The sequence below is a fragment of the Camellia sinensis genome, chromosome 12, assembly GCF_055761805.1.
Source record: "Camellia sinensis isolate YWXY chromosome 12, ASM5576180v1, whole genome shotgun sequence".
Taxonomy (NCBI): Eukaryota; Viridiplantae; Streptophyta; class Magnoliopsida; order Ericales; family Theaceae; genus Camellia; species Camellia sinensis.
In genome coordinates, this window is record NC_138972.1 from 24,853,022 (window position 1) to 24,865,000 (window position 11,979).

An 11,979-nucleotide genomic window follows, 5' to 3' on the forward strand; every position below is an offset into this window, starting at 1 on the left:
TGGCATGGCATGCTGCTGGCTTTGGCTGGGCTGCCTTGGCCTTGGCATGGCATGCTGCGGGCCTTGGCCTTGGCATGGCATGCTGCTGGCTTTGGCTGGGCTGCCTTGCCCACGGCATGGCATGCTGCTGGCGTTGGCCTTGGCATGGCACGCTGCTGGCTTTAGCTGGGCTGCCTTGGCCTTGGCATGGCATGCTGCTGGCCTTGGCCTTGGCATGGCATGCTGCTGGCTTTGGCTGGGCTGCCTTGGCCTTGGCATGGCATGTTGCGGGCCTTGGCCTTGGCATGGCATGCTGCTGGCTTTGGCTGGGCTGCCTTGGCCATAGCATGGCATGCTGCCGGCATTGGCCTTGGCATGGCATGCTGCTGGCTTTGGCTGGGCTGCCTTGGCCTTGGCATGGCATGCTGCCGGCCTTGGCATTGGCATGGCATGTGCTGGCTTTGGCTGGGCTGCCTTGGCCATGGCATGGTATGCTGCTGGCGTTGGCCTTGGCATGGCATGCTGCTGGCTTTTGCTGGGCTGCCTTGTGTCACGAACTTGGTTGTTTCTAAGCATTCTATGCCCAGTCCAAGGCCGTGGCATGGCATGCCATGTTGCCGGACAAGGCATGTTGCTGGCCAATGCGTTGGCATAGCACGTTGCTGCCCAAGGCTGAGTCGTTGGCATGGCATGTTGCTGGCCAAGGACTGGTGTAGCGACCCTAATTTTCTTAAGTCATTTATTTATTTTTATGATTATTATATCTTATTTTATTTTTGACTTTATTAATTGTGTAGGTTACATGAGAATTTAATATCATAATTAATGAATTTAATGTGGTAATTAATTAGTTTAATGTGTTATTTAATTATATATAATTAATCTAAATATTTATATTTGTTTTATATATATAAAAAAAAGGAAAGGTGTATTTATATTTGTTATTTACATACATATATATATATATATAATATCGTATATTTATATTTATATATATTATAAATTGTTGTATAATATTATATAATAGTTTATTAGGTTGTTATGGATGAGATTTAGGTTATATATATATATATATAATATGTAGTGAATTAGGTTAGAAGCAAAAAGAAAGAAAAAGAGAGTGCTGTGTGTGTGGCGTGAGAGAGAGAGAGAGAGAGAGAGAGAGAGAGAGATCAAGAAAAGAAAACCAAGATCAAGAAAAGAAAAAAAAACAAGAAAGCCGAGATAAAGGAAGAGGGAAAAAAATAGAAAGATTAGGGTTTTATTTTGGTGGCTCCTTTAGTTCTCCAAATATTTTATTGACCTTATTGTGAGTACAAAACTCACTTTCCTTGATTTATGTTTAATTCGCTGTTGTATTTAATTATTTATTTTTTATTTGTTTGATGTTAGTTTAATTTTGTTTTATATAAAGATGATAGATTAATTTAATTATTTTGATTAGTTGTGGATATAAGATTTAAGGTTTATAGATGATAGATTGATTTTAAGTATTTTGACTAGTAGTATATGTAAAGTTTAGGGTTCTTAGATAAGTGATTGATTTTAATTACTTTGATTAGTTGTGTGGGTAAACTTTAGGGTTTTTTAGATGATTGATTAATTTTAATTACTTTGATTAGATATATATGTAAAGTTTAGGATTTTTAGATGATTGATTAATTTTAATTATGTTTATTAGACGTATATGTAAGGTTTAAGATTTTTAGATGATTAGTTGATTGCAATAATTTTAATTAGTTGGGTATGAAAGGTTTGGGATTTTTTTAGATGATTGATTAATTTTAATTATGTTGATTAGACGTATATGCAAGATTTAGGATTTTTAGATGATTAATAGATTGTAATAATTTTAATTAGTTGGGTATGAAAGGTTTGGGATTGTTTTAGTCGATTGATTAATTTTAATTATGTTGATTAGACGTATATGTAAGATTTAGGATTTTTAGATGATTAATAGATTATAATAATTTTAATTAGTTGGGTATGAAAGGTTTGGGATTGTTTTAGTCGATTGATTAATTTTAATTATGTTGATTAGACGTATATGTAAGGTTTAGGATTTTTAGATGATTAATAAATTGTAATAATTTTAATTAGTTGGGTATGTAAGGTTTGGGATTGTTTTAGATGATGGATTAATTTTAATTATGTTGATTAGACGTATATGTAAGGTTTAGGATTTTTAGATGATTAATTGATTGTAATAGTTTTAATTAGTTGGGTATGTAAGGTTTGGGATTTTTTTTTTAGGTGACTGATTAATTTTAATTATGTTGATTAGATGTATATGTAAGGTTTAAGGTTTTAGATGATTAACTGATTGTAATAATTTTAATTAATTGAGTATGTAAGGTTTAGGATTTTTAGATGATTGATTAATTTTAATTATGTTGATTAGATGTATATGAAAGGTTTAAGGTTTTAGATGATTAATTGATTGTAATAATTTTAATTAATTGAGTATGTAAGGTTTAAGATTTTTAGATGATTGATTAATTTTAATTATGTTGATTAGATGTATATGTAAGGTCTAAGATTTTAGATAATTAATTGATTATAATTATTTTAATTAGTTGGATATGTAAGGTTTAGAATTTTTAAATGATTGACTAATTTTTAATTATTTTGATTAGACGTGTATGTAAGGTTTAGAGTTTTTGGAGGATTGATTGATTTTAATTATTTGCATTTGTTGGGTATGCAAGGTTTAGGGTTTTATTTTGGGTGACTTTATTAATTCTTTGAGTGATTCTTTAATCTTCAAAAATAATTGTGAGTACAAAATCCACTTCCCTGGATTTATATTTAATTCTTTGTTTTTATTTATTTATTTGATATTAGTTTGGTTTTGTATTCACACAAAGATGATAGACTGATTTTAATTATTTTGACTAGTGGTGTATGTAAAGTTTAGGGTTCTTAGATAATTGATTAATTTTAATTATTTTGATTAGTTGTTTATGTAAGGTTTAGGATTTTTAGATGATTGATTGATTTTAATTATTTTGATTAGTTGTATATGCAAGATTTATGATTTTTATATGGATTGATTTCATAATTGTAATCATACTCATGATTATATAAAATTAAAATAAACTTAGAATCCATAGATATTGGTTAGAGGATGGATTGATTCGTTGTTTTTATTTATTCATTTTTATTTGATATTGGATTAATTTTGTATTTGCATGTAAATGAAGGATTGATTTTACTTATTTGGATTAGTTGTGTATGCCATGTTTATGATTTTTATATGGATTTATTTTATGGTTGTAATTACACTCATGGTCATATGAAATTAAAATTAATTATGAACCTTTAGATAAATTCCTTATACTCCACCATGACTCATTGGATTGTTGTTTTATTTGAGTGATGGGGAGAAAGAGTGTATAAAAAAGTGAGGATTATGAGAGTTGTTTAATGCCTTATGCCCGACATTGTTATATTTGTCTCATGATGTTGATGAGATGTTATTTATATTGTTGCCTCGTTCTCATGAGTAGACGAGTGCTTTGATTTACGCGCGTACGTATATGCTAACCATCCGGGGAGTGTGAGTCAAACTCAGGACGATATCCCCGTGCAAGTTTGGCTTCGGAGCGGTGTTAGGTATACGGGAGGCACATGGGATATATGTGTAGGCCGGAAGGGGAGGGCCGAAGTGGTGGAGTTAAGGAACAAAGAATTTAATTATGAATTTATCAGTATAGTGTGTATGGTACTGTTATGTACTTGATAAAAAAAAAAGAGTAAAAGATCTTGATAAATTATGAAATTTGAGAACAGGCATGTATATGTAATTTTGGACAACTCTTGTGTTGTAGTTTTTTATTAAAAAGATCGATTAGAACTTATAATCGGATGACCTTGGTTATTGTCGGTTTGATTCTCTTTGGTAATGCAGATTTTATAGGCTGTTATAACCCATGAAACGAGCTCATTTTTATTGGTTTCGCGTAAACTGAAGTAAAACATTATTCTGCACACTTTTCATGTTTTGAAATTTTTTGAAAAAAATCATCTTAGGGCAGTTTTAGTTCGTTTTCAGTTTCAGAATTTTCGATTAAATTCTATCTAGATTTTTATATCAAGTTTTTCTCTTAACCTGTTCAGTTTCTGTTAAATTCGTACGCGTTGTCTTATAGGAAATGTGATTCTGTACAACTTTTGTTCTTTGAGTTTTGATCAATTCGAATTATTTAAGTATGAAACGATGTAATTTTATATTTATTTCAACAAGTTACTTATGATTAAATTATACTAATTTTATTTGTTTTGCAGGATGGTGGGTCTTACTAACTTTTTATGCAGGGCTGACCCACCATATTTTTATTTCTATATTGTCTATTCTATAATCAATTTATATTTCGTTGTATACGGACAAGAAACTAAATGCCACCGTATCTCGAGAAACTACTCATTCGTCTCGGTACGGTTGGAACTACTTGTCTTGTTCCGTAACAAGAAATAATATACTTTTTGTTTGTGTCTGGTGGACACGTGGGTGTCAATTCTTGTACTCATACCAGTATACCTGTGTACTGACCCGTTTTGTCTCTTGGCAACTCGGGTGCGTTCTGTTGGCGCGCAGCTGAGCTTCCTTTGCAGGATTAGTAGAGGCTTCGGTGGTGACTTGGATTTACGATAGTGTCGGACCTGCCGTTTGGACTTCTTTTGTTTTATTGAGTTAAGGATTGATATTAGTCTATGTATTTATTATTCTCTTTATGACTTTAGTGTTGGAATAATTTAGATTGGTTTGTAACCGTATTTTATTTAAGTTGTTTGGACCAGTTGTTGGCACTTAATGTTGAGGTATTTGTTAGTAATGAGATTATGGTGGATGGTTTAGTTGGCAGTTTAGTTTTTTTGGTTTCACCCCTAGGATTTGGATGATGGAATATTGATTGGGGTTTAGTCCTAATTTACTATTTAATTGTCCAAATTTTGGGGCATGACAACTGGGCATGGAATGCTGCTGGCCAATGCGTTGGCATGGCATGCCATGCTTGCTAGATGAGGCCGTGTCAAGGCATGCTGCTGGCGAAGGCGTTGGCATGGCATGCTGCTGGCCAAGGCCGTGGCATGGCATGGCATGCTGCTGGCCAGGGTGTTGTGGCGTGGCATGCCGCTGGGCGTGGCATGCCGCTGGGCAAGGCCATGGCATGGCATGCTGCTGGCCAAGGCCGTGGCATGGCATGGCATGGCATGCTGCTGGCCAAGGCATTGGCATTGCATGCTGCTGGCCAAGGACTAGGCATCATGCTGCTGGCCGAGGCTGTGGCATAGCATGCCACTGGCCAAGGCCGTGGCGTGGCATGGCATGGCGTGCTGCTGGCCAAGGCGTTGGCATGGCATGCTGCTGGCCAAGGGCTAGGCATCATGCTGCTTGCCAAGGCTGGGGCATGGCATGCTGCTGGCCTATGTTGGGGCATGGCATGTTGCTGGCCGAGGCTGTGGCACGCCATGCTGCTAGCCCAGGCCTTGGCATGGCATGTTGCTGGCCAAGGTCGTGGCACGGCGTGCTGCTGGCCAAGGACTAGGCATGGCATGCTGCTGGCCAAGGAATAGGAATGCCGTGCTGCTGACCAAGGTCGTGGCATGACGTGTTTGCCAAGATCGGGCATGGCATGCTGCTGGCCGAGGCTGTGGCATGGCATGCTACTGGCCAAGGCCGTGGCCTGACATGCTTGCTAAGGCCGAGGCATGGCATGCTGTTGGCCAAGGGTGTGGCGTGGCATGTTGTTGGCCAAGGCTTTGGCATGCCATTTTGCTGGCCAAGGCTGTGGCATGGGATGCTGCTGGCCAAGGCCGTGGCATGACATGCTTGCCAAGGCCGGGGCATGGCATGATGCTGGCCAAGGCCGTGGCATGACATGCTTGCCCTGGACGGCGCATGGCATGCTACTGGCCAAGGCTTTGGCATGCCATGTTACTGGCCAAGGCTGTGGCATGGCATGCGAGCCAAGGCTTTGGCATGCCGTGCTACTAGCCAAGGCCCTGGCATGACATGCCTGCCAAGGCTGTGGCATGGCATGCCTGCCAAGGCTGTGGCATGGCATGCTGGCCAAGGCCGTTGTGCCACCGCTACCACTGCGGGCCGCCACTCGACACTTCCCGTTCTTGCCAATGTAGTTTCAATGCCACAAGCCAAGTGATGGCATGTGCCAAGCGCCCGCCTAGGCATAGGCGTGGCCTGTGGCCTGGCCATGCTAGCCAGCCATAAGGGAGGTGCCCCCCCTTATAGTAGCTTGTGAAACCCTTTTTCATATGGCAGGAGGAAACATCACCTACGCTCGAGAAGTGATAATGGGGTTTTTTTTAAAAGTAACATTTTTTTGCAAGAATTTTCAACATAAAAGTTGAAGGAAATAATTAAAGACACCATAAAAAAAATTGGAAAAAAATATTTGGCTACCGGAATATTTTATTTTAATTTATTTCTATTTTAATACATAAAAACAATAAAAATTACTAAAAATAGTCAAAAAATTCTAGAAAAATTCCAATAATTATAGGATGAGGCACTAGTAATTATAGTAATTTTTTAATTATTTTTTTATTTCTTATTTATTTTATTTTAATTTTTATGAGTAAATAATTGATTAAAAAATGCGAATCACACCCCGAAGGACTAAGAAGCCCGACGAACATGCAAAAACACTTAGAGAAGCCGGGCAAGCATCGGTTAGCGCAAATGCAAATAACAAACGCAACAGGCAACTTCCGAGGGACATACTTTTCGCAACAAGCTTCCACTGGGAAAGCACTGGCAAATCGTTCGCAAGTCAAGGCCAACCAAATGGCTATTACCCGTGGGACATGCATTTTGCAAGGCTAACTTGTACGTAAGTCAAAGCCAAACCTAATGGCAATTACCCAAGCGACAAGGATTGCTTGCCAAGGCCATGGCATGTGATGTTCTTCGCCAAGGCCATACCATGCCATGCTGCTGGCCAAGGCCATGGCATGGCATGCTGCTGGCAAAGGTCGTGGCATGGCATGCCACGCTCCTGGACAAGGCGACTTTGGCTGGGCTGCCTTGGCCTTGGCATGGCATGGCATGCTGCTCGCCTTGGCCTTGGCATGTCATCCTGCTGGCTTTGGCTGGGCTGTCTTGGCCATGGCATGGTACGCTGCTGGCCTTAGCCTTGGCATGGCATCCTGCTGGCTTTGGCTAGGCTGCCTTGGCCTAGGAATGGCATGGTAAGCTGCTGGCCATGGCTCAGCAAAGCATGCTGATGCCTTTGGTTGGTCTGCCGTGGCCTTGGCCTAGCATGGCATACTGCTGGCTTTGGCATGGCTGCCTTGGCCTAGGCATGGCATGGCAACCTGCTAGCCTTGGCTTGGCATGGCATGCTGCTAGCTTTGGCTGGGCTACCATGGCCTTGGCATGGCATGCTGCTGGCCTTGGCCTGGGCATGGCATGCTGCTGGCTTTGGCTAAGCTGCCATGGCCTTGGCATGGCATGTTGCTGGCCTTGCCTTCATCATGGCATGTTGCTGGCTTTGGCTAGGCTACCTTGGGCTAGGCGTGGCATGGCAAGCTGCTAGCCTTGGCTTGGCATGGCATGGCATGCTGCTGGCTCTGGCTGGGCTGCCTTGGCCTTGGCATGGCATGCTGCTGGCCCTGGCCTCGGCATGGCATGCTGCTGGCTTTGGCTAGGCTGCCTTGGCCTCGGCATGGCATGGCAAGCTGCTGGCCTTCGCTTGGCATGGCATGCTACTGGCTTTCACTGGGCTGCCTTAGCCTTGGCGTGGCATGCTACTGGCCTTGCCCTTGGCATGGCATGATGCTGGCTTTGGCTAGGCTGCCTTGGCATTGGCATGACATGCTGCTGTCCTTGGCCTTGGCATGGCATGCTGCTGGCTTTGGCTAGGCTGCCTTGGCCTAGGCAGGGCATGGTAAGCTGCTGGCCTTGGCTTGGCATGGCATGCTGCTGGCTTTGGCTGGGCTGCCTTGGCCTTAGCATGGCATGATGCTTGCTTTGGCAAAGCTGCCTTGGCCTAGGCATGGAATGGCAAGCTGCTGGCCTTGGCTTGGCATGGCATGCTGCTGGCTTTGGCTAGGCTGCCTTGTCCTTGGCATGGCATACTACTGGCCTTGTGCTTGGCATGGCATACTGCTGGCTTTGGCTGGGCTGCCTTGGCCTTGGCAGGGCATGGCATGCTACTGGCCTTGGCTTGGCTTGGCATGCTACTGGTTCTGGCTAGGCTATCCTATCCTTGGCATGGCGTGCTGCTGGCCTTGGCCTTGGCATGGCATGCTGCTGGCTTTTGCTTGGCTGCCTTGGCCGAGGCATGGCATGGTAGGCTGCTAGCCTTGGCTTGGCAAGGCATGCTGCTGGCTTTGGCTAGGCTGCCTTGGCCTTGGCATGGCATGTTGCCGGATTTGGCTGGGTTGCCTTGGCCTTGGCATAGCATGATGCTGGCCTTGGCCTTGGCATGGCATGCTACAGGCTTTCGCTAGGCTGCCTTGGCCTTGGCATGGCATGTTGTTGGCCTTGGCCTTGGCATGGCCTGTTGCTGGCTCTGGCTAGGCTATCCTATCCTAAGCACGGCATGGCAAGCTGCTGGCATTGGCTTGGCATGGCAAGCTGTTTGCTCTGGCTGTGTTGCCTTGGCCTTGGCATGGCATGTTGCTGGCCTTGGCCTCGGCATGGCATGCTGCTGGCTTTGGCTAGGCTTCCTTGGCCTTGGCATGGCATGTTGCTGGCCTTGGCCTTGGCATGGCATGCTGCTGGATTTGGCTAGGCTGCCTTGGCCTAGGCACGGAATGGCAAGCGGCTGGCCTTCGCTTGGCATGGCTTGTTGTTGGCTCTGGCTGGGCTTCCTTGGCCTTAGCCTCGGCATGGCGTGCTGCTGGCTTTGGCTTGGCTGCCTTGGCCTAGGAATGGCATGGCAAACGGCTGGCCTTGGCTTGGCTTGGCTTGGCATGGCATGCTGCTGGCTTTGGCTGGGCTGCCTTGGCCTTGGCATGGCATGGCATGTTACTAGCCTTGCCCTTGGCACGGCATGATGCTGGCTTTGGCTAGGCAGCCTCGGTATTGGCATGGCATGCTACTGGCCTTGGCCTTGGCATGGCATGCTGCTGGCTTTGGCTAGGCTACCTTGGCCTAGGCAGGGCATGGTAAGCTGCTGGCCTTGCCTTGGCATGGCATTCGGTTGGCTTTGGCTAGGCTGCCTTGCCCTTGGCATGAGATGCTGCTTGCTTTGGCTAAGCAGCCTTGGCCTAGGCATGGAATGGCAAGCTGCTGGCCTTGGCTTGGCATGGCATGCTACTGGCTTTGGCTAGGCTGCCTTGGCCTTAGCATGGCATACTAGTGGCCTTGGGCTTGGCTACCTTGGCCTTGGCAAGGCATGGCATGTCGCTGGCCTTGGCTTGGCATGACATGTTGCTGGCCTTGGCTTGGCATGGCATGGCATGCTACAGGCCTTCTCCTTGGCATGGCATGCTGCTGGCCTTGGCCTTAGCATGGCTTGCTGCTGGCTTTAGCTAGGCTACCTTCGCCTAGGCATGGCATGGCAAGCTGCTAGCCTTGGCATGGCATCGCATGCTGCTGGCTTTGGCTGGGCAGCCTTGGCCATGGCATGGCATGCTGCCGACTTTGGCTGGGCTACCTTGGCCGTGGCATGGCATGATGCCGGCCTTGGCCTTGCCATTATCATGGCATGCTGCTGGCTTTGGCTAGGCTGCCTTGGCCTTGCCCTTGGCATGGCCTGTTGCTGGCTTTGGCTAGGCTACCTTGTCCAAAGCACAACATGGCAAGATGCTGGCATTGGCTTGGCATGGCATGTTATTGTCTCTGGCTATGCTGCCTTGGCCTTGGCATGGCATGTTGCTGTCCTTGGCTTTGGCATGGCATGCTGCTGGCTTTCGCTAGGCTGCCTTGGCCTTGGCATGGCATGTTGCTGGCCTTGGCCTTGGCATGGCATGCCACTGGCTTTGGTTAGGCTGCCTTGGCCTAGGCACGGCATGGCAAGCTGCTGGCCTTCGCTTGGCATGGCATGCTGTTGGCTCTGGCTGGGCTGCCTTTGCCTTGGCATGGCATGCTGCTGGCCTTGGCCTCGGCATGGCATGCTGCGGGCTTTGGCTAGGCTGCCTTGGCCTAGGCATTGCATGGCAAGCTGCTGGACTTGGCTTGGCATGGCATGCTACTGGCTTTGGCTGGGCTGCCTTGGCCTTGGCAAGCCATGGCATGCTACTGGCCTTGCCATCGGCAAGGCATGCTGCTGGCTTTGGCTGGGCAGCCTTCGCCATGGCATGGCTTGTTGCTGGCCTTGGCCTTGGTATGGCATGTTGTTGGCTTTGTCTAGGCTACCTTGGCCTACGCATGGCATGGTAAGTTGCGGGCCTTGGCATGGCATGGCATGACGCTGGCTTTGGCTAGGCTGCCTGGCTCTTGACATTGCATGCGACTGGCCTTGGCCTTGGCATGGCATGATGCTGGCTATGGCTAGGCAGCCTTCGCCTAGGCATGGCATGGAAAGCTGCTGGCCATGGCTTGGCATGGCAAGTTGCTGGCTTTGGCTAGGATGCCTTGGCCTGGGCATGGCATGCTGCTAGCCTTGGCCTTGGCATAGCATTCCGCCGGCTTATGCTGGGCTACCTTGGCATTGGCATGGCATGCTGCTGGCCTTGTCCTTGGCATGGCATGCTGCTGGGTTTGGCTAGCCTACCTTGTCGTAGGCATGGCATGGCAAGCTACATGCCTTGGATTGGGAAGGCATGCTGCTGGCTTTGGCTGGGTTGCCTTGGCCTTGGCATGGCATGGCATGCTGCTGGCTTTGGCCACGCTGCCTTGGCCTTGGCATGGCATGCTGCTGGCCTTGGCCTTGGCATGGCATGCTGTTGGCTTTCGCTAGGCTGCCTTGGCCTAGGCATGGCATGGGAAGTTGCTGGCCTTGGCTTGGTAAGGCATGCTGCTTGCTTTGGCTGGGCTGCCTTGGCCTTGACATGGCATGCTGCTGGCCTTACCCTTGGCATGGCATGCTGTTGGCTTTGTCTTGGCTGCCTTAGCCTAGGCATGGCATGGCAAGCTGCTGGCCTTGGCTTGGCATGGCATGCCGCTGGCTTTGTCTGGGCTTCCTTGGCCATGGCATGGCATGCTGCTGGCCTTGGCCTTGGCGTGGCATGCTTCTGGTTTCGGCTAGGCTACCTTGGCCTAGGCATGTCATGGCCAGCTGCTGGCCTTGGCTTGGCATGGCATGGTGCTGGCTTTGGCTGGGCTGCCTTGGCCTTGGCTGGGCTGCCTTGGCCTTGGCATGGCATGGCATGGCATGCTAATGGCCTTTGCTTTGGTATGGCATGCTTCTTGCTTTGGCTAGGCTGCTATGGCATTGGCATGGCATGCTACTAGCCTTGACCTTGGCATGGTATGCTGCTGGTTTTCTCTGGGCTGCCTTGGCCTAGGCATGGCTTGGCAAGCTGCTGGCCTTGGCTTGGCATGGCATGTTGCTGGCCTTGGCCTTGGCATGGCATGCTGCCGGCTTTGGCCAAGCTGCCTTGGCCTTGGCATGGCAAGCTGCTGGCTTTGGCATTGGCATGGCATTCTGCTAGCCTTGGCTAGGCCGCCCTTGCCTAAGCATGGCATGGCAAGCTGCTGGCCTTGGCCTTGGCATGGTATGCTGCTGGTTTTGGCTAGGCTGCCTTGGCCTAGGCATGGCATGGCAAGCTGCTACCCTTGGCTTGGCATGGCACGCTGTAGGCTTTGGCTTGGCTGCCTTGGCATTGGCATGGCATTTTGCTGGCCTTAACCTTGGCATGGCATGTTGCTAGCTTTGGCTAGGCTGCCTTGCCCTAGGCATGGCATGGGAAGCTGCTGGCCTTGGCATGGCAAGGCATGCTGCTGGTTTTGGCTGGGCTGCCTTGGCCTTGGCATGGCATGCTGCTGGATTGGGCTAGGCTGCCTTACCTAGCCATGGCATGGCAAGCAGCTAGCCTTGGCTTTGCATGGCATGCTGCTGGCTTTGGCTGGGTTGCCTTCGCCTTGGC